Source organism: Eublepharis macularius, chromosome 15 (assembly GCF_028583425.1).
Source record: "Eublepharis macularius isolate TG4126 chromosome 15, MPM_Emac_v1.0, whole genome shotgun sequence".
In the NCBI taxonomy this organism is placed as follows: domain Eukaryota; kingdom Metazoa; phylum Chordata; class Lepidosauria; order Squamata; family Eublepharidae; genus Eublepharis; species Eublepharis macularius.
Window position 1 is genome coordinate 40592349 of NC_072804.1, and position 23704 is coordinate 40616052.

At 39.3% G+C, this 23704-nt stretch overlaps 1 protein-coding gene across 4 annotated transcripts in view; it reads left to right on the forward strand.

Moving 5' to 3' along the window:
• Positions 1-23704, forward strand: part of EPB41 (erythrocyte membrane protein band 4.1) — a 141291-nt gene that overhangs the window by 49125 nt on the left and 68462 nt on the right. Inside the window, exon 1 of one of the 4 annotated variants that reach the window (XM_054999017.1) lies at positions 3428-3533. The exons of the other annotated variants lie outside the window; for them this stretch is intronic. The gene's annotated coding sequence lies outside the window, so the exon portion shown is untranslated. Of the gene's footprint in view, positions 1-3427; positions 3534-23704 lie in introns of those variants that run through there. 4 annotated transcript variants of the gene reach the window in all.

Here is a 23704-nt window from a genome sequence, read left to right on the forward strand (position 1 = left end):
GTAGTCTTCTTTTAACAGGAGCGTGTAAGTCTAAAATGTGATTCCCTTTGATCCCTCATTTGCAGCAGTGCAGTACATTCTACCAATTTAAACCTCTGTCACTTCATTGCCCTGCATGTGCAAACCAAGACTTTAGCAAGTCACTGAACAGATCATGTCTGAATGCAAGCAAATTTATGTGAAATACTTTGGATGCCCTAAGCAGTATATAAATATTATTAGCTGTTCTGTTCTTTCTGATGTTAGGTGTTGGTCTCTGTTGAAGTAGCAGATGGGATAAAATGTTAGTTGAACAACAGCACTGAAAAGCAGATTCACACACACCACACCATGAGAGCCAGTGTGATATAGTGGTTAGAGTGTTGGATTAAGACCTAGAAGACCAAAGTCTGAATCACCCGTCTACAGTGGAAGTTCACTGGGTGATTTTGGGTCATTCACTCTCAGGCTAACCTACCTCACAGGGCTATTGGAGGATATAGTGGAGGAAAGGAGAATGATGTAAGCTGTTTTGGATCCACATTGGGGAGAAAGGTGGGGTATAAAAGAAGTAAAGATTAGTGATGTAACTTAGTCTTGTATCCTAAAGAGCTTGGGGTACTTGTCAGTTTCTTACATATAATCAAAATAACCCTGCTATTAAACCAACTGGATTTATCTTTACATGAGAAGTTATGGTGTTGTGCTACCTAGGCTGAAGGTGTGCAAATGCTGGTTTAAATGTGAGCAATGCTACAAAGAAGATTTGCTGCTGGGCATATGAATACTTATAATGCCTTCATGTTTGACTCAGAAAAGGATATCCTTGCATGCTTCTTTTCTGCTTTGAAATACTACATTTAAGGCTGTAGCCCTGTATGACCAAGGCAAGCAACTTTTGAACTACTAACAAGTCCGCTACGCATATTTGCCAAATGCCCTTGTGTTTTAACAGAATATATGCTTTTTGATATGCCTTTGGTATAAAGATAAATTTATGCTGCTGCCCTGAGCTCCTTTGGAGGAAAAGTGGGATAAAAATGTACTAAATAAATGAATTTAAGGTTAAGATGTACCGTACTTTTCTGTAGTGGTACCCAGTAATCTTAAAACAATAATTGTGTTGAAGAATTGTAATAAGGAGCTAGTGTATAATCCAGGACAAGACTAGTTTGTCTTGAATACACAAAACTCAACTCACAAAAGAGGATGCTGGAATAATTTTTGTTAGTCTTTAAGGTACCACTGGACTCATGTTTTATTTTGCTGCTACAGCCTAACATCTAACCTATCTAGATTCTGCAAAATTACTTCCTTGCCTGCTTCAAAGGTCCCACTTTACTGGTATGTGCAGTATATATAAAATACACACACCACCTTTAGGCGAACGATTAGAGAACAATTCCCCTTGATTTTAAAGGAAAGATGGTTCTTCTATTGCTATCCAAGTATGCAAACTATCTCCCTTTAATCTCGTTCCCTTTTAAGAAATGTCATGCAGCTTTCACCTATCAAATCAATCACATTCTCAGAGATTTATTACTCTTACGCTGTGGGAGCAATGCCTGTCCCTCCCCCCATCCCCCATTCCATTTGGGAATTAGCATTACTGACTAGAATCTGTGTAGCAGCTGCATCCCGTTGGATTTGGGAAAGAGCCAAGTCTGGAAAAAGAAAGCTGGCCCTGGTTTCAGTGCTGGACAGAGAAAGAAGGGAGGTGCGAGAAAAGTTCCCCCCTCCTCTAACCCATTGTTGGGGCTGGTAGAACCAGAGTTGCTTCTCTAAAGCCATGGAGATGAGTGGAGTAAGTTGAGAAAGGGGGCGTTTGGGTGGGGGGGGGGGAGGTAGAGAGTGAAGCTTGGGAGATGTGGAGGCAGGAGAAGGCTAATGAATAAGAGCTGGACTTCCCTTCCGCCACAGATACAGGTTTCTAACTACTTTTGAATCATGGTAACCTATTGGCCATAATGACTATTGAGTCAAATCAAAAAGGGGATGCTGTGAGCAGTTAAAAACACCATTAGTAAGGATTATGAGTGTCCCATCAACTTCAGCAAAATTTCCTGTTAGCAAAAGAGCTGAATTTTAACCTTTATTTGAACATTAAATGAAGAGCACCTTGCTGCCCAGACCAAAGGTTTACAAATGTCAGTGCCAAGAGTACTGAGTGCTTGCATGAGTGCATGCATTTTTAAAAAAAACTTTATAATGATGCTGCTGAAAAAAGTAAGGGACTTTGCTGGAGCTGACTGCCTGCCTACCCACCCTCCAAGCTCTAGTGCTATATGGGGAAGTGTGTTAAATAGTCGGGCCTTGTGGTTTCTTTTTAAAGTAGGAGAAGACTGGTGCTAGTTTATACATAGGCATCAGGCAATGAAATCAGTTGAGTCAAGACAAGGCAAAAGGAAGCCTTTTCACAAAATTAGGAAATTTATTCTAAAAACGTGTCTTCTCTGCAATCAACAGAGACTGTGACAGCCCCTAGATTAGATAGTAAAGGTTTATGAAATTTTGTAAGATGTGGAGAAAGCAGATAAGATTTCCAGGGTATGAGCTTTCAAGAGTCAAAACTCCCTTCTGAGCTATGTGGAGTGAGGGGATAGTGGTGTGCGAATAATATTGGGGAGATGCAGGTTCAAAGCCCAGCTCTGCCATGAAAGCTCACTGGGTGACTGTGAGCCATCACTCTCCTAGTCTAGTTTATCTCACAGGACAGTTGTGAGAGGAAAACAGCTGTACACTTTGAGTGGGACAAAAATTATATAAACATCGAGGTGGCCATTATGTTAGGCTTAATGGGCAATCCATCTCTTTTTAAAAATGGCAATACAGTGCTTAAATTCTACCATTTTTTTTAAAGGTGCTGTGTGACAGGAATTTGTGACCACCTCTCAGCTTGATTGTACCTGGGGAGGGGGTGGGTTACAGAGAGAGAAGCTTTCCCTTGCTTGAACCTGACACGATTTACAGGAAAAAATATCCCTCGCTTCTCTTTCCCTCCCCTTGACCCAGATGGCGGGCTTTAAGGTCTCTCGCCTCAGCAAGAATCCCTCTGCGCGCGCGCGCGCCCATCGGCCCTCTCTCTCGCGCTTTTCGTGCCCCATCCCCCCTATCCTTTTCGCGTGCCGCGCGCGCGCCGCTCTCCCTCCCCAACCGCCTGTTTCTCTTCGCTTAATGGTTCGCCCGCCAAGCCCGGCTCCGCCCTTCTCCTCTTTCGGCCAATAGAAACTTACTACTATGTTATGGGGCGGGTGGATTAGAAAACAGGCGGGCGGGGGAGAGATTGGAGGGAGTCAGACCCAAGGCCTTCCCCCCCCCCCTTCTGCTCGGCCACTGGCAACCGCCACTAGTACTATCAACCGTAGAGCATCGCTTCGGAGGGGATGCGCGCGCACACGCCTGTGTGAGGGAGCGAGCGCCAGCGGGGCCGGTGAGGCGACGGCAGGATCCCCTCAGCCGCTTCGCTCCTTCTTGTCATTTCGGGCTGCCCGCTTCCCCTTTTCTCCTCTCAGCCCGCGTTGTTCGCGTCTCAGCTCAGCGCGGCGCCCGACGAGGTGAGTGCGTGGAGGGGAAATGAGGCGGCTGGGCTGGCGGCGGCGCAGAGAAGAGCTGCCCCCCACCGCCTGTTGGTTCTCCCTCCCCGCTGGCAGAGACTATGGGGCTTGGCTGGGCGGTGGGAGCGATATGTGGCGCTATATCGCTGCTCCGGTGGTTGTGTATTGGGCTGCCAGGGGTCGGCTGGCCGGGCTGTGCCTCAGGGTGGGCAGCGGTAATCCGCCTCTGAAGCGCGGGGTGGGGGGGGGAGTCCTGCGTTGTGCCAAGTGGGGCACCCATAAGGGCCGTGTGTGGTGCAGGAAAGGGAGGGGGTGGGTGGGAGGTGACTGCCTTGCCTTGGTCCAGCACTCTTTAATCATCTCCCCCTCCCCTTTATTCTGGAGCATTATGGGATGCTGTGACTCTATAAAGCAATCGAATGAGATTGTGGGGGGAGATTGGTGGGATTAGATGGGGAGGTGGTGGATGCGTATCTATTGAATGCTGGGCGCCTTCCTCCTGCTTTCCCTCACATCACTGGCAGGAATTGCAAGCTTTGGTTGTTTGCTCCCTTGCTCTCTTGATATTAACCTGTATTTTGTTATTATCGACTTGAAAAGGAGGGAGAGCATGGTGGTAGGTGGATATGGTGGTGACATCCTTTGAATGGCGGGGCGGGGGCTCAGCAGTTGTGTAAGCGATGGGGGAGAGAGAGGTGGGGTGACGACAATGCTGCTCAGGTAAAAGAAGATGCGCTGCCAGCTGTTGAGATAGAGGGGATGCAGCTGTTGGGGGACTAACCCCCCTTCCTCTGGCATGCTGCCTATGTTGCTGTTGCCCTCTTGAAGGAATAAAGATTTACAAGCATGGAGTTATTTATAAATACCGCTGGTTGATGTTAATTGTAATCGGGTCAGGCTTAGATTGGTTTCTTCCCGGCATGCTTTGCCTTATATAAATCTTCTGTATGTAGTCCAGAAATATTTCATGGTTTAATTTTACTAGATTACACTGTGCATTTAAAGGAAATCATTGCTGAAATTAATTCCAAAGTGATGTACAATATGTGACTTTTAAACATAGAAAAATTAGAGGAATGCTGATTGTTGTATTTGAAGTTAGGTATACATGTCCTGTTTCAGTGTCAACAGGAAAAGAGATGGGTGGTTTCTTTTTTAGATATGTCTGTATTATTTATGTAAACTTTGAAGTTGATGTGATATATGGGACTACAAGTAACCTAAACTATTTTTATCGTTTTTGTACGTTACGTTTACTTCTGCTCCTTTGAACAGAATAATGTTTCACTTCAGTTACTTAAAAAAATGAATAAACTTAATTTCTAAGGCTGCAGACTCCCATTTTTTTAAAAAAACTTCTCTTTCAAGTAAGCCATTCAGTTACAGATGTGCTGAGATGCAATTTGATGCAGCAGTTTAACTGCATCCATATAGTGGCTGGTATGCATAGTAAACTTATATTTGTCTTATAAAAACTGGGTTTTATAAGATATATTCCAGACATGTTGCATTTACATGAAAGGAAGATGACCCTGTGTAAGATGACCTCTCTAAAAATGTTATACACAAAAAAGTATTACTAGATATAGCTGTAATTGTTATACACATGTAAGATGACCTCTTTGATGGCATACTTGGAAAAAAACCCCAGTCTTGCATCAAGTAAATGCAGTATGTTCTACAGACTCACTCTTGTCTCTGTTAATAAAAAATGGCATGCACAAAGATCTGGAACTGTGAACTTACTATAGTTGTAGAATTGCTGATACCTTTAGCACCTTAAGCTTCAAGTATAAACTGGTAATAAGAGCTATGTATAATAAATAACATATTTCTGCCTTGATAAAATACTGCATCATGCCAAGTTGTAAAAGATAGGCTCAAGAGAGAAACGGTTTTACAGAAATAATTCTCCCCCTAGCAATCTAGTATTCATGGCTTTAGCAAATACCCACTTTATCTTGACTCCACTGGCAGCTTTATCAGTTGTGCCGGCTGTCAGAGTTTTGTTTAATGATGTAATCCTGAGTTAATAAGAGAATTCCAGCTGCTGCATGTGTTGAAGAAGTGTGCTGCATGTAGACTGGGAATAGCCTTTTGTAGGCAGTATCAGTCTGTGAGATCTGGAATGTCATATGTGTTTTTTGTAAATGCCTTTTTATCAATTTTGAAGAGGTGCAAAATATACATATATATAAAAAGCCAAGCAATCTATGGACTTGTAGGGGATCCTTCAAGGCAATCTGTTTGTTGTATCAAACTATATTTTATTGCTCCATTCATCCGTGAGAGTGAGTTGAAATGGGTGGGAGCCATGAAAAGGCAGCAAATTATTAGTTAATTAGTTTATTACTACTACTACTATTTTGGCCCCGACAGGATATACCATTAGAGTTTTCTGCCTTAGCTATCAATGGATTTGGGCTCTGTCTACACCACAGTACAAAACATCAATAAAAAGCTAATACCTCTGTAGAGAGTTTAATTGTTGCAAGTTAGACTTTCTTTTCCATGGCTTGCATTAGACATTGAGAAATCTGGACGACTGTTGTCCTGTTGAATCCCTACTTGGTGTTGCTACTTTTTCATGATTCAGACCCAGCGAAACCATTTTCCTGGTCACGAAAACTGTATGCGGGAAGTCTTTTATTCTGTCACAACCAGCGTGTGTTACTTACCTATCTGATAAAGTGGACTGCGACTCATTAAAACTGGTACTAAAATAAATATTGTTAGTCTTTAAGGTGTCACTGGCTCCTTACTTTGCTACAGCAGGCAACCCCTTTGCAGAGTTCCATAGGCCAGTTGCTCTCACAAAGTGTATGGTGGCTTAATTGAAGAAGTTGCCTGGAATATTTTAAAAGACTGAGCTACATAGATTAATATAGCAGTAGTCTATATAATCATGGTACATTTTTGGATGACAAGGGACTTCTGCAGTTTAGAACCATTGATCAGAAAACTTAGTCATTTCTAGTTTTTAATATCCTTTTATTTGGTATTTGCTACTATAGTTTCTGCTTAGTATGATAAGTGATACACAGTATTTTCAAGAAACCAACATGACATTTTGATGTTGGTACTTTGATCCATCCTACTGGAATGTTATTGCAGTTTGCTGAAACATTATTATGACATTGTAGAAGTATTCTTAAAAGGTGGTGGTGATGTGCTAATCTTCTTATAAACTATGCTGTGGTGATATTCCTGTTTAAAAATATACATGTTGCTTTTAATATCCAAAACGTGATTTCTGCAGCTTCATCTAGGGTTATGAAAATACAACACAGATATGTTCAAGCATGCGTTCTTGTGTACCTGCCAAATTATATTATGATTTGTGGAATATAGTAGAATAATAAGAAATTTCCTTTTATTTGTTCTTTGATTAGTTTATATATCACATGCACTGTATATGTATGTTGGCCATTCTTAATGCACATGTAGTGGTTTTCAAAGTATTCTGTGGTTTCTTTGAATTTGTCAGATTCTTCAATAAGAAGATAAGTAATGACAGTTAAACTTTCCTGAAAGACAGCTTGCTTATCACTGCTGTTTTTCTTTTTCACTTCAGTTGTAGAGGTGAGATGGCTATATTCTAGGCCCCACAGTCACTGAGGCTCAACAGCTCTTGCTGTGCATGAGCATAGTGAAGGCTCCCCCTATCCTCTGAAACACGCTGGTTTTCTGAGACAAATGTTCAGGGATTCCTCAATGCATAAGTTAATAAAAAGTTCTGTGAAGGTAAACAATCTGACAACCACTATTGTGTTTCAAATTATGCACCTTTCTGAGTTATTAGGGTTTCTTTATTTGAAGAACAAAGATGATTTATTTAAATTTCTGGATCTGTCAAATCCATAAATGTATTATAATTTATTTTAGTAGATTACAATTGCATTCCCTAGGCAGAGTCATTTGATATGGTTTGATGTGCTACTTTAAAAAAAAAGATCTGCTGAAAAGGTGGATGATATCCTAAGTTACATATATCTTCTTTTTTATATTTGTAGTGAAAGCACATGTACTGCCCTGAACTCCTTGGAGGAAAGGATAAATATGTGCTAACTTCTCTCATCAGTTGTTGGGAAATCAGTATGTGGTGATATTGCTGAAGTTGCTGAAAGAGCTTCTTATAGTTCATATACAGATCCTAATGCTGACTTGAATGGATACAAGAGAGTACCTGTGCATCCGAATAGGGAATGAAATGCATTATCATCTGTTATGGAAAGCATGAAAGTCTGTATTTGAAAGACTAGGTGTATCAGTAAAGTGATTTAGCTGTTGAATCTGTTTTAAAAATGTTACCTTTCTGACTGGAATGGGTTATCAGGTTATGGGATACTGGAAATGGTTTGGGCATTGACTTAATCACTAGTGGGAGGAAAAAACATTTATGTGGATCTTTGTAGCTGTTTGTGTAAATCAGTGTTATTCTGCAGATCATGGAGAACCACATTCACAATTCATATCAACCAAAAGAATGGCATGATCACTGTATACCTCGTGCACCACTCCACACACACGCAATAACATACGAGTATAATACTACCCTTAAAATTACTTGAGTACCTCTGATCGTGTAGAATTGCCTCACCCTAGTTTGCCTAACCTCCTACTATTGAGAGGAGCCCCCGTCTTGCAGAGCGGTAAGCTGCAGTACTTCAGCCCAAGCTCTGCTGAGTTCAATCCTGGTGGAAGCCAGGTTCAAGTAGCTGGCTCAAGGTTGATTCAGCCTTCCATCCTTCTGAGGTTGGTAAAATGAGTACCCAGTTTCCTGGGGGTAAAGTGTAGATGACTGGAGAAGGCAATGGCAAACCACTCCCTAACAAAAAGTCTGCCAAGAAAATGTCGTGATGTGACATCCCCCCATGGGTCAGTAATGACTCGGTACTTGCACAGGGTACTTGCACCTTTACCTTTTACCTTTACTACTATTGAACCTTAGCCAGCCCTTGTTAGCTAGATTGAGGAGATGGGCTTACAAGTAAAACACAAAACAGTATGAAAACATTTGAATTCTCCAGAATTCATAAATGTTTCTCTATTTTAAAAGTTCCCTTCAAGTTTTACTCTAGTTCTTCAGGAGAGGATGTGGCTAGAACCTCTGTCCAAGCTCTGTTTTCTTCTTGCAAGTACTAGCATTCAACAGTGGTATGCCCCATTCCTCCACCACGTTAACTCAGCCTCATACACAGAACTGCTGTGACTACACCGTTTGATGCCATCATGGTGGACAAGTTGTGTTGTGATTTAAAATAAAACTTAATTTTATCTTGGGCCCATAGTAATGATGAAATTATCCAATTTCTAAAGGAATTGCCCTCTTTCCTGGAATCTTGGATGGGGCATGGTTGATGTTGGCTGGAGTGTGTAGAACTTATAGAGGAACAGAGGCAGGCAGGCAGGTCTAGAGAAGGAGGGAACAGAATCATCATGAGCCTAGGAAAACAGGGTGAAGAAGAGATTCAGGAGAACTGGATTTTCTGTATCACATTTCCAAGTTCAAGATAGTTTAAAGCACAACAAATACAATAAAACAAAGTTTTAAAAGCTTATCAGAAAATAATATCTGGATAAAATCTTAATCAAAATAGCTTCATTAGCAATGTAATCCTAAAAAATAAATCCTTGCAAATAAGCCCCATTGAATACACTTCAATACAATTCTGACCTGCTTAGGATTCCACTTTAAATGTCCAAAGCTAACCAAAAGCTTGTTGAAATAAATATTGAACCTGAGAGCAAGTTGACAGCCAGTGCAGGTGGTATAGATTAGAATATGTATGAGCATACTGTGCAATACCAGATATGAACCAAATGGTGATATTCTATAAGCTTCAGGAACAACCCCCATATAGAATGCTTTACATATGTAGAATGAGGGAAAGAAAAGAAGGCCAGAGAGGGAGGCACATTAGGGACAAGAATGGCTAGAAAGAAGAGGTGCACAGTGCCAAGATGTACAAAATAAGGGAAACTGAAATTTGCATGCTGATTTACAATAACAAATCAAAGCTTTGCCTGCAGGCCTCTAGTTCAATGCCATTTTAGCTATTTTGTTTCAGTTAATGATAATTGTTTTGTGCTTGTTTTTGCTCTACTGTTAGAGCATTAACTTGATGAATCATCTTGAGGGTTTGATTAGGGACAAAAGATGGCATATATACTTATAAATAATATTCCATTTTTATAACATTGGCTGGAAAATAGATACTTTTATCTTCAAAATCAAAAGAAGTTTAAATCTTAAACTTCTAGAAATATTTTGACCTCACTAGTTTGATCCAGAATAAATATTCCCCTAGTGGAAGTGGAGTTGTTGTTTTCTGCCAATTACCCCTTTCTTTTACCCCCTAATTTGCCCCTCATGCCATTCTTAGGGTGTGTGTCCCTGCTGTCTCTCAGGAACAGCATTTCAAGGAGATCAGTGATTTGCAGTAGAGACAGGAAAAGTTCAGTTATATTAACAGAAGTGCCTTCCATTACTGGAAAATTTAGTCTGGATCCAACCCTATGCAGAGTTAACTGCTCTCACAATATGGAAATGATTTACTATAACTACAGTAAAATAAACTTTAGTGATCTGGAAAAAAACACATTTCAGATGTTTAAACACTTTACATACTGACTTTTTGCTGCATTTCACTGGTATATAATTCTCTCTTGTACTACTTTATTCTCGGTGACTGTGCCAAGTAAGGCCAGAGCCATATTTTTGGATCTTGGCACTCCCGTCCTAAACATACTTCTTGAATGTGTGCCATTGATTCCAGCGGAATCTATTTCTGAGTAATCAATGTATAGCATACTGAACAGTCTGCTTCTAAGGTCTGTTGCATGAAGCAAAAAAGATGAATAGGATTGGGTGTTTTTGCTCCAGTGCTGTGTTGCAAGCCATCATCTTGCATTCACCAACTGGGACAAGAGAACTATGGTGGTGTTGCTGGGCATTTAAAGCAATCATTTATTAACTTGGACCAGTTGTCCATGTAGCTCAGTACTATATACAATGTACTCCATGGCCTTAAGAGAAGACTTTCCCAGCCCTGTTTCAGGATCCCTTTTAACTGAAGATACAAGGGATTGAACCTGGGGCATTATGCATGCTCAGCATGAGCTCTGCCAATGAGCTGCTCTTCCATCCTGAACAACTGAACAGCTTGTGCATGTAGTTTCTACAGACTGATAGCTTTTTCTAAAAATAAAAAATAGGGACAACAGGTTTTTGGGAAATGGCACCTAGCTCCTCACAATATTTTTTGCTATGTTCAAGGGAAAGCTGGTGAGGGACACCCAGAAGCAACCAGGGTTATAAAGAAACTGAAGGAAGCTATGGGCTGTTCAGTGGTCTGGGGTCCAATAACCATTTTCAGTGAGGGGTCAGTTTAGCTAAGCTTCTAAGTCCTCGCTGCTTGCAGAAAAAAAGTAAGTTTTATTTTCCTTTTGTGTTTCTTCCGCAATGCACTTGTATGCAAGCATCTCCTGAGTTTGGCAGTCCTTCCCCAATTTTTAAATGGAATCCAAGTTGCCTGATTTTGTTATCCATTCTTTAGGAAAGTGTTCTATTGCACAACAGTAATTGAAGGTTCTTGTATGAAAGAGGTTCAGTCCTTTACAATGAAACGCCTGGTGGTTTCAGGAATCCTTACACCATGCAAAAGTTTGTTTGTATCACCTTGGGAGGAGTGGAACCTTGACAGAAGTGTGGTAATGTTACAAATAAGCCACAGAATGCTAGATGCTTATATTGGTGTAAGTGCTGATGCAGCAGCAGCATTATGCAACATTTATATGAGTAGGCATATAATCAATTACTCTTAACTAGGGCTAATGATTTAGAAACTTTACGGTTACTGATATTTCAGAAGTTGTGTTTGATTTGTGCTCAAAATAATCTCCCAGAGTGGTGCTTTGATTTATTTAATTTCTGCCATTATTTTGGATATCGTCATTGTCCGACTATCTGTGAGAACTTGAATTCTGCTTTGACTGTAATTCTTGGCTTCTCTTTTGTTTTAATGGAATTAGTCAAATATTGTTGAATGAGTAATTCATCCTTACAAATGTTACAGCAATTAGTGTGACTTATTTTGCTTAAGTCTGACAAATAATGATGCCTTTTCAGCTTAAGGGAAATGACTATGGATAAAGTTTGCTTCATTCCTGGTTGTCTTGGTGATCCACACAATGTATTACAAAGGCCAATATACAGATTACCCTCTATTTGACAATCTAGACTCCTTACAGAGGCAGGAAATAATTTTCTTTCATTGAGTTTCAGCAAGAAATGGCTATAAATGAAGTCCTTCTGTCCATTTACAAGAATTGTGTGTTAATGCTTCTTGACTCTGGACAGAGGTACCTGTTTTTCCTGCTTTCAAAGGATAAATGGCAAAGAGCCCCCTTCCCCTTGCAACTTGCTTCACCTATTATTAAATCTACACTGTCCTTCTTTCTCAGATTTTCTGGGTGATGAAGATTTATCCTGTTGTTCCCTCTATCATGGAACACTTGTGATAAAGAAATTTGGCAGAAGCAAGCTCTGTTTTTTAAATGTGTGCATATGACATGATCCTCCTTCCCTCCCTTTAAAATTCTTGCTTTTGCAAACAGAGTTGGGATTTACTATGAGACCCCTGTAGTGTCAACCTTGTAGGCAGTCCCTATATGTAAACAGGATGGGATCTATAATTTGGCTAATCATGATGAACTTGAGGTTTTAAAAACTGATTTTTAAAAACAATTACATTGCCATCAAACATGGGAACATATTTAAAGTGCAGGGCAGCTAGTGCAATTTAGGAGTCTACTACCTCATAAAAGCAGTGAGTGTGAGACATTTTAAACTATTTGTGCTGCCTTATCAGGAATGGGTGTGACCTCGTAACAGTGTTATGTCGCAAAGGTCAAGTGTATTTGTGTATTCTATTCTCTTGCTTTATTGTGTATGCTGTGCAGGAATTTAACTATAGGGTCTTCTCATAGGATTTTTAAAATATGGTGATCAAATTTCAAAGTCTGAAACTAGTATTTGGGTATGCAGTGATATTTCCCTGATGCCACATACTTTTTGAAAACCATATATAATTAATTTGGCAAAATGCATTTGATAGTTTAGAAACCAGAGATCATTTTTCTGGGTAATTAGTTGTAATGTGGCTTGTTCTTAGAATGAGTCAGCACGAACTAACCCATGGATGAAGCTACTTTCATTTCTGCTTATCTATAGAAGAATAAGGGAAACGCCATAGCAATAAAATATGTTGCGGCTCACAGCACTTGTAATATAAAGTGCTTCTTGTTTAGATTATGAGATTTTGATTGAGCTATCATTTTCAGAATTTTAAAGCTCTATTTAATAGTGTCAACCTTCTTTAAATGTCCTTTTGACAAGGAATGCCAAATGTATTCTGCCCTCTTCCCCAACAAAATGCAGTTCTACACTGCAATAGTTTTCGTAGGAATGATACCACACTTTTGTACTATACTATTTATGGGAATAATATTTGGAGAAAGGATACAGGTGGAACCTAACAGGGGGGCTGTTAATTTTTATACAGAGAAAATATTCATGTTGGGAGATGAGAAGGTGTAATTATTAGGAAAATGGAACAAATATCTATAACACATGTTTGGAAATTGCTGCTTTTCAAAACAGTACATGGTTTTAACTATTTCTGATAGTTTATTAACAAGTAATCATTTTTTCATGTCTTCTCCTTTTTTACTATTGGGTTACAATAAACCCAAATAGTAACAAAAGATTAATAAAACCAAGAGAAAAATAAATTTGTCTAATAATAATGTTGTCACAGTAAACCCCGCCCCCATACCTGTCCTTTCAATATGTACTGTGCTGCATAGAACAGCACCAACCTGTTCCTACCCAGTTCACAAAGCACTTTGTCCATAAGCTTGTTGGTTTTGCCAGGTCCCAAGTCCAGGAGCCTCCTGAGTTGTTAGAACCATAGGTTTCTTCCAGTGCCTTTTCCAAACAACCTAACTGCAAACAGAAGGTTTACAATCACCAACTTTATAGAAGATGGTCCTCTCACTGAAGTATAATTCACTTGAACAGACAGCAGGTTGCAACCTTTCTTAACAGCATTGTCAGCTTCAGTTATTAAGAGAACTTGTCACCAGTACTTGCAACCTGTTCACAGAAAGAGTAATTAGTGTCTCCTTATGGCTAAGTTATATATCAGAATGCACTTAGTTTGAATTTTACCTCTGCCACAAGCTTAGTTGTTGACCTTAAGGAAGGCACTTTCCCAAAGTCCCTCTCTGCAATTTGGAGATGCCTTACCAATTGTTGCAAGAATTACGGCAAGATAATGCCTGTGCAGGGCATTGAACACTTGAAAACACTTTACAAACCATGATAATAAGGTATCCTATTATTTGTTTGGATATGGATAGACAAGAAAGATCCATGAACATATGAAACTGGCTTATCCCTCCCCTGCACCATTTTCCTAACGTGAAAGGGCTCTGGTGGCATTATTTGCTATTTGGGCGGCTTCATGTATACTGATGGAATATGCATAGGTTTCAGATTGGGAAAACAGTGCACCGGAATATGTCATAACTCGTTGTCCATGTGCTGTGGTTCCAATTTGAATTGAGTTTCCAGTGGGGAGCTTGGAGGCTTCATAACATTTAGTTTGGTGCTGAGGAGGCATGCTCTTGAAATGTAGAGAGTGGTTAAGGGCAGCAGGTTCCGAACAGCTTATAGTTAGCATGTTCTGGAATGGAGAGGGAAATTTATGGATATTTATCAACCTACCTCAAGGCCTCCCAGCTTTTCCAATGTAGTATTGAACTTCATGTTTGATTGTCACCAAGGCAATGAAATGGAACCTCCTATAGACAAAGGAGGGAATGCAGAAAAGAAACAACTCTGTAATTTTTAAAAAAGAAGAAAATTAATCAAAAATGGCATGCTAAAAATTGTGTTCATTGGGCTCCAGGAAGCATGGAATGTTCAGAGCCATTCGGTGTCAGTTAAAATGTAGTATGGGGATGGAGAGGAAAACAAAGAGGAGAGAGGAAATCAATCTAGTCAAGCCCCTAAGAGCATATAGTAGTATTTAGGGAAAAATTGGGTTGGGGAGAAATTTTCCAACCTTTTGTTCGTTCCCTTTTTATTCCTCCTTAAATCTTAGCTTATTCTCTCTAACTTAACAGTGGGACTTAGATTTTAGAAAACATAGGATTGGGCTGTAAAAATTTTAATGAGCTATGTTTATGTCCTGCTGATTTTAATGGGGTTTATATCCTAGGAAGTCAGTTTAGTAAGGATTGAAGTCTTGGTTATTCAGCAGCTGGACAGCTCCTTACTAAAATTAATGCTATAAAACAACATAGAAAAGTAAGAACAGTGGTCTGTGATTATTGCATATTGTATGAATAGATGACAGGCGTTTAGTGGTCAGCCATGCTATATTCGTACAGTTTTAGAACTGGTCCTGACAAATTTTTGTTGGTTCCAGGAGCCAGCTCCAAAACTTAGGAGCCAGACTGATTTTTCAGTCTTCAAAGTTTTGTATATTAATGATCACATTTTCTAATTATCGCCACCACAAAACCTAATCCTAAATTCTCATAATTTTACTAAAGTTATATTTATTTAAAGCGTTTCTACCTTAAAATGTAAAAAATGATATTTAAAATAGTATAAAAATAATTCAAAAAACACAACACCAAGTACAGGGAGGAGGGTCAATAACAGTTATCAGGAGTATGCCAAATGAAACAATAAAGCCTTCAGAAGTGTTTTATTTAAATAAATAAAGGGATGCCCCGGTTATCATTACTCAAAACAAAACGCTACCCCAAATTTCTCCCCTATTTCTGATAATTCCATTAATTCTTTAAAGTCTCCATTTAATTGAATATTGGGTCCATTATAGAATGCAGTTGGTTAAGAAATGAATTCATCAATGAATTCATTCATACAACAGCACATATTCTGATGTGAAATGATAAATAAACTTTACATTCATCATTAAGAGACATTGCAATAAAGCAATTACTATAAATACTAGGTGCCACAGTAAAATTTCATGGCAGCCTGGTGCCTGGGATTTGTCAAGCCCTGTTTTAGAATATCAATACAATGTTTAGTAAAGTGTATTTCTGATTAGACACTATTGTTAATTATTATTAATATATCTAATTTTCATTGTCGCCAAATCAGTGGATACTTAAATCCAGAGAGTGAAGCTATGAACAGACAAGACAGATCTTTCAACAGACCTGAGAAAAGTCCTAGGTTTGTAGAAAAATCTGAAATCTAAAAAACCATACATTGGGTGTTTTAAAAAAACCTCCAAAATAATAGAAGCTTTAAGAAAAGAAGTCCCTCCGTGGCCATTGCTAGACAACAACAGCAGCACTAGCAGTTGAAGCCTTGTTTTCTGTCAATAAGGGGCAGGGGACAGGGCCATTTCTAGAGCTGCTTTTGACCTTTGGAAGAGGACCTGCCAAGGCCAGCAGCAGCCACCAGGCAACTGGATAGCCTGTGACTTGCATGACTCACCTAGGCCCTGCTGCTTACTTCTGTTCAGTAGCAGCTACCCTATGAAAGCCAGCGTGGTATAGCAGTTAGCAGTTTAGACTAGGATCTGGGAGATTCAGTTTTTAATCTCCAACTCTGTCATGGAAACTCAATGAGTGACTTTGGGACAGCTACACACACTCAGTCTAACCAATCTCACAGGTTTGTTGTGAGGATAAAGGACAGGAGAGGTGAATTTTAGGGTCCTCACTGAGGAGAAATGTGGAGTATAAATGAAGTTAATTATATCAGTATAGTTCAGTATGGGGGGCAGATGAAAAGATTGGTAGGTAGGTAGGCAGGAAGGAGGGAAAGACGAGGATATGGTTGGCAGGAAAAATGAAAATGATGTGGGAAAGGGCATACAGGGGAAAGTGAGGTGCCTCCCACAAGTCCTTGCCACTGTGCAACTGGGGCATAGTTTTTCAAGGTAGAGGCTGTAAGAAGGATGGAAGGAGGGAAAGCTGAAAACTGGGTGGGGCAGATAGAGGTAGCTTGGCTGGTGTAACAGAACAAGAAAAGGAAGCAGGAAAGGAAGAGAGGATATGGGGGTTTTCAGGAATGCAAAAAAGGAAGTGGTGGGGGAGGGGAAAATAAGATGCTCCCTGCAAGCCCTTGCACGTCTCCCTCTTGTTCTCTCTACATTTCATTCCATAATAGTTATTTTGTAGAGGTCCTTTTGATCCCTTAGTTCTTACAATAGTTTGTCAAAGAAAATTGCATCTGTTTGATTTTGAGAAAATTGAGGAGGTTGAACATTTTAGAATGTTTTAATTGCATAGGCAGAAAACTGCACATAAGCCATTTATCTGATTGGGACTGAGTGTGATCACAGCCAGCTTTTTGATTCCTTGCTGTGTTTTAGTCCTGGATTCATTTGAAGTGGTTTCCTGACTGGTTTTATCTCTAACAATGATATTGACCATGCTTGCAGAAAAAAGGATTTGTGTGGGTTTTTATTCTTTTATGCTCCATGAATGTGGATTTTTGAAAACAAAATTGTCTTGTTGATTCTGTTGTTGGCTACATACTGAAACTAATAGGTCATTTGTTTGGCATTATGGTTTTAATAATCAAAATGATTTTGGATTGGGATGCATCTCATGATAGCTTGGAGGCCAACACATTTCTACTAGTAATATACATATTACTAGTATATATTACTAGTAGCACAGGTTCTCTAAACTAGTGCAAAATGTAAGGGACAAACTAGGTCTTTCATGGCAGATGCTTGTAACAGTCTCCTTGTGGCTGTATATGTCAGAGAATAAAAAGCAGCCCATCATAGGCTGCAAATTGATCAGAGGAGAAGAGCAAATTATTTCATCACCCTTTCCCAGTAGCCATTTTCCTGATCAGAATTGCTGTCCATAATCTGAAGGTTGGGGAAAAATAGGTTTCGGTTGGAGAAAAAACACCTTGTGGAAAAAGTGTTAAGCAGCTCCTTGTTTGATAATATTTCTGCTGTTCATATGAAAAAGGAAAATAATCAGAAGACTGTTGTATGTGTACATTCAAAGCATTCAAAGCACGGTCTTGTCCTAAGAGGGGTAAGTTTGATCAGTTGAATCAGTGTTTTGCAGTTTATTTGAGTAAGGGACATGGATTGCAGCCTAAGACATGTCATTTAATATGAAAACTGGTAGTTTTGAAAGTTAATTATGCCTTTCTCAGTCTTTAGCATAGATTTCCCATGCAGTTTGCATCAAATGTATCCTATAGAACAGTGGTTCCCAAACTTTTTCGTATGGTAACCCACAAGTCCAAATTTACTTCTTATGGTGACTCCAGGGCCGGATCTACGGTTGCCGGCACCCAGGGCAACTGAGGACCGGCCACTCTCTCGCGCACGCAATACACGTGTGCTCCCGGCGCTGCGTGATGTCATCACTTCTGTGCGCGTGTGCCACCCACCCCGCAGCAAGCTGGCTGTCTTGGTGCACTTTGGAGCTGGCAGCGCGAGTGGCTGGGAGGCTGCCCGTGCCACTCGCCTGCCCCTCTGATGGGATGGCCGGCTTGCCGCACGCCCCCTGTCCTGCGGGGCAGATGAATGGTGCGGGCGGCCTCCCAGCCACCCACACTGCCTTTCGCCTGTCCTGCCGCCTGCATGCTCCTCGGGCTGGCAGCTGCGTCCCTCTTTGGTGGTGCTGGGGGCAGACTACCCCCTGCCCCCCCATTAATCCGGCCCTGGGTGAGTCTAGTTTCTAGAAAAGCCAAACAGATGCTTTCAAGAAACCAAGAACATTGCACAAAAGACACAAGTGCCACCAAGCAAGTGGCATTCCGAAGTACACAGCCTTTGCATTTCAATAGCTTCCACCAATTGTTCAGCCTTTTTTCTCTTCCTTCCAGCTACTACCATAAAGTACTAGTTGCTTGACAGATTTCCTCCTAGCATTAGAGAGGTGGAAGGTGGGAATCTGAGAAGTTGACAAGGAGGATGAGGAGAGAGAGTATGACAACAAGCAGGAACCTTTAGGGAAGTCATTAGGGAGGGCTGGCCTGCAACCCACTTTCAGAGGCTTTTGGGTTCCGACCCACAGGTTGGGAAATACTGCTATAGAGCTTTCTTTATAATACATAATTCCTGTAGCTAGGTTGTTTGAAATTTTAAGGTGCTGGCATCAAAATTTCTGTCATTTGGACACATGTATTTTTACTAAACTTGTGACAATGTAGTTTCTTGGTAGTATTGATAGTTTATTATACCTTTTAGATGCTGTATTGCTCCAAACAAATCTCTAAATTTAGATTTTAAAAACTACAATGGAATAGCTAGTAGCAAATCTCTGGAGATTTATTGAATCTGCAGTCTGTCATCTTCTACAGTCCTGTGTTTTTGGTAAAAAGAAAAAGATATTTCACGCGTTATTTTCATGTGTCTAGTTTCCCCTCCCTTTTTCTCTTCTTGTTTTGTTTTTGCCTTTGATTGCCCTTATCTAAACAATGATGGTTTTCTGGTGTGTTTTAGTTAATGCTTCCTGTTTGTGTTAATATCTTGAGAACAACTTATATATTAAAAAAGAAAATGGCAGATGTCAGGAGATGTGCTGTATTTGGAAATTCAGAGGTGAGTGGGAAAGACATGTTTAAAAATTGCCCCAGATTTCCATACCATATGCCCTCCCTCTATTTATCTGCCTGGCTACATCTGCATTGGAGGTTCTCTTAAATGGAGTCAAGGATAGTAGGCATTTCCCAGTTGAGTGTTTTTAATACAAAATGAAACAGAAGCTTAATAGGGCAGCTGGTGGGGGCCAGTGAGACTTTGGGGAAATCTTTATCAGCTGAGTCTGAACTGGAAGAGGATGTCCTGGAGGGGGAAGAAAATGCAGAATTAATTATAAGAACAAAGAAAAACACGAACAACTATAGGGTGGGCTGGGAAATGATGACTTGCTAGTGAAAGAGCTGAATTACAAAAGTAGTTCAAATACAGATAAACACAAATTAGCTTCATTATTTTAGCGTAAAGGTAGTGTCTGAGTAGATGAGTCTGTTTTGAGTTGATGCAATGTACTGATGTAAAGAATTTGTGTAAATTAAAGACTGAATAATTGAAACTGTAGAAATAAGATTTGATTCTAGATCTGAGTGGTTTTTGTAACCTCTTAATGCACCATGTATGGATGCCATTCACCCTTATCTAATGAATGCTAAGCTGTACTGTTGGAAGCTGTTTTGCCAGCCAGGTGTTAAGCTTGTCAGTGTGGTCTTCAATATTGCTATACTTGGATGGGTGTGTTTTATAGTATTGTCAAATGATGAACAGCTTTTTAGGGTAGCTAAATGTCACCAGAAACTAGAGAACTTGAATGTGATTGACTGTAGTACTGTTTCCAGAATATTGCAGCAGCTGAACCAGGGTTTTTAACACACAACACAAAACTTGAGACTTTTTTTTAAAAGGCAGGACAAGATGAGATATAAAGTCAAAATCAGAGTTGTTGTGTATTCCCTGTAGATATTTACCATAGAACTGATCTTTGCTTGTGACATAGACCTTGGATTTGAACCCAAATGTAAAAATAACCTACTATACTGTGTTGTTTCTTGCTTATTTATACCTACTTACACAGTCATGTACACATCTTCTGTTGAATATCTATAGTCATTCTTCTTGTATGTCCTTGTTACAAAGGAAATAGATGTTCTACTAATGCTCAGCTGTATGGCAGAATGATGTATTACTATACTGAATCAAAAGTTGAATAATCTAGTTTATGGCACATGTGAAAATAAGCACTCCTGCCAACTATAGTATTGCATCTATGTGGACAGGCAGAAGGGGCCAGCATAATTATCTTGCTTGTTGTATGCACTCTATCAAAGAGCATCAGTGGGATGCCTAATGGCTGAATAATTGAAATTCAGGGATCATTTTTCCCCCTAAGCAGAAATGCACAAATGTTAGGAGATTGCTAATCAGACTGATTTACAATGCAATGTATTTCTTCACTTCTTCCTGTGACTTGTTTGATATTTTCTTTTAATTTGAAAAAATGATTACCTATGAGGAAACATTGAACCCCAATATAATCAAGTATAATCTTGTTTTTTACCTGAGTACCTATCAACATCTAATTGTACAGCTAAATTTTGTTCACTAGAAGGCAGCTTGCCTTCATGTATCTCAGATAGGTTGGTTGAAAAATTATAATGTGCAGAAACCACTGAAAGGTACATATTGGATGGATTTGCTGTGACTGTTTTTCATCTTGCTGAGAGGTAATTTTTGTAAAGATTTCATAGCAGTATGAGCCACATGGGAATGGCTGAGTGAAGGATCCATTAGGCATTGTAATAAAGGGCCAAAGTGACTCTAACAAATGAGATCCCCCCCCACCCGCCATGAAACTATTGGAAATTATTCTGTTTTTAAAAAAAAGAGGGACAAGCTTTTAAAGATACAAATCAGCATGTATAAGTGCTCAGCAATTTAAAAGACTGGGTCAAGGGAGTTTTGTTAGTTCTCCTGTAACTGAAAACAAAAACACTAAATATAGGCAACTGAATAGAATTTGAAGTGCAAATGAGCGTACCCATTATTATACTTTGTGTTTCCTTCCAAATAATGAAGAAAAGATAGCTCAGTTGACTGCCTCTATTAGTGGATTTGAATAACTAGTAGTTGTGTGTTACTTTCTGATAGGGAAGTTATGAAGGCGGCCATTCATTGGTGAAGCAGGCTGTAACTTTTGTAGGGTGTTGATCTGGTGATACAAAGGGGTGTTTTTAAAAAGAAAAACTGTAGTTTAATGAGTGAGAGAGTAGTAGTGAAATGAGTGCTAAGGTTTAAGTTTAAGGGTACTTCAGTTAAATGTGTTGATCAACTTGCTTGCTCTGTGGGCTACCTTTACAGCATAAAGCTCAAGCTGGTGGCTTCAGTGTGTGGTCATGCCTTTTGTGTGATCATGCTCTCTTGTGGTTGCTTCTGTGTCACCTTTAAGGTGCCAGGTGAAGTCTGACCTGTTTATCTGAGCTTTTTATAGTAGAGGTTTGTGTATTTCCTCCTCCCCTTGCTATATATTTTTCTATTGTGCTTCTGTATTACTTTGTGTTCCTGGAGATTCCATGTTTATTTACATGAATTTTAAAATAATAAATGAGTAGCATTTTAACATATTTTAATAATGCACCTCATGTTTATTTTAAAAGTATATGTCTGAATGTGAGGTTTCACAAGGCTGGTGGAGTAATGAGATTTCCCCTTAAGTTACATCTTAGGCTTTGTTAGTATATTGTTACAAATTAGTTACATTTTGTTTTTGCTGAATATGAGAAGCAGTATGACCTGAATGTGCCTTTAAATGACTTACATGGTATGAATGTAAGAATAAACCATATATTAACTTGTTATTAAAATCCTTACTAGTGAACTGGGATAAAGTCAGATACAAGCTATCTGCAGAGATTATTACATCAACAGCCATTATCATTTTACAATAAAAATTCAAGATAAGATGAATTTTAGGAATTTATCATTTTAAGAAAGACTTAGTTGAAGTTTGAATTTTTTTTCCAGTGGATTTCCAGTTCGAATTTTTTTTTCCACTTGTGAATCTAGATGAGAGGGAAACACAGTATTACTATTAATATTTTCATTTTAGATGTCATCTTATAAGAAGATCAAGACAGTGTTGGGTAAATAAATTCAATTTTTAGATAGTAAAGTGATCTATGTGATGGAAATTCCTTTCAGGGTAGCTGCTAGCCACTACAGTTGGAAAACCCCTTTTCCTGCTTATGTTGTTAGGATAAAACTGGTGTCATAAGAGGCAAGAGAATGCCATCAAAACCAGCATCCATGTATTACTCCAGTCTCCCCTCTAACTTGTAGTAACACTTCATGACTTAAGAGGACACCATAGTGTTCTTGGTTAATGCAGGGTAATGATAGTAAAGATGAGCCAAAGAAAGGGAATGCTAGTACGTGCTCAGCTCTACATCCTCAACTTTTTGTGCTATGCTTTATTTGGCTGAAGCGACTAGGACATCCTTGTACAAAGTAGAGTTGTGACGTAATTCCAAGGGAGACAGAGGAAAGCGATGGAGACGTTCATCTCCCTGGAACCCCACCTAAGGCGAGGTTTCAAAGCTGCATAGCCTGTGAACACACCAGGCCTTATAAACAAGCAGCTCTGCAAACAGGCTTTGTTATTCTGATTTTAAAATGGGAAATCTCCCCCTTCCTCCCCCTGGGAGTGTCTTATTTACTTTTCTAAAATAACACACAGGGCTCTAGTTATACATAAACCAATCCTGCATTATCATCTTCAAAGTCTTCAGTGGTTTGGAGAGGTTTTGTAAAGCATGATGCTTTTATTTGTATTTTCCCAAGTGTTCAGTGGAAAGCAGGCTGAGTTATGTTTTGGGCAGAATGCCAAAAAACAAAACAATTATTCCTCATTCTCTCCTTGCTGAATGCCAGTCCTGCACTTTGATTAGTAAACTCACAGAATGGTACTATGATGCATCTGTGCTTTAATGGAGACAGTTGCTTTTTAGACAGTATATAATTCAGGGTTTTTAAAAATTAGCTCTCATTATAGTGTTTATCTTGCGTGGGCTATAATTATGAACAAAAACTATTTAAAATATCACACTTTATAATATGATAAACACAATTGGCTACTAATGTAGACAGAGATCTGAATATTTTTCATTTTGGAGAATTGATTCTGACCTTGCATTTTGATTGAATACTGGTTTTTATTATAAGAAGAAATATGGCAAGTGATGCTCTTCCAATTTGAGGAAACCGGTACTGAAATAACAGTAATGCTAAATCTTTCCACAAGTCCCATCTCAAATGTTTTTGAATAGTAAATGAAAGAATCTTCATATTAGCAATTCCAGTATCAGTGATGTGAAGTGGAAAATTATCCACAGAAAATTTCCTGATCTTTATTTTTCTGTAGAAAATTTTCTGCTCTGCATATGTAAATATAATTTATCTACAGTTAGTTGTGGGATGGTTGTGCTAAATGTGCGGTATGAAGCAAGAATAATCCCCAGTGTTTATACATGACATATTTGCCAGCATTATTTAAATATTCAAATTATTTATTTAAATTTGCATCAGAAAATTTTCCAGAAAATTTAG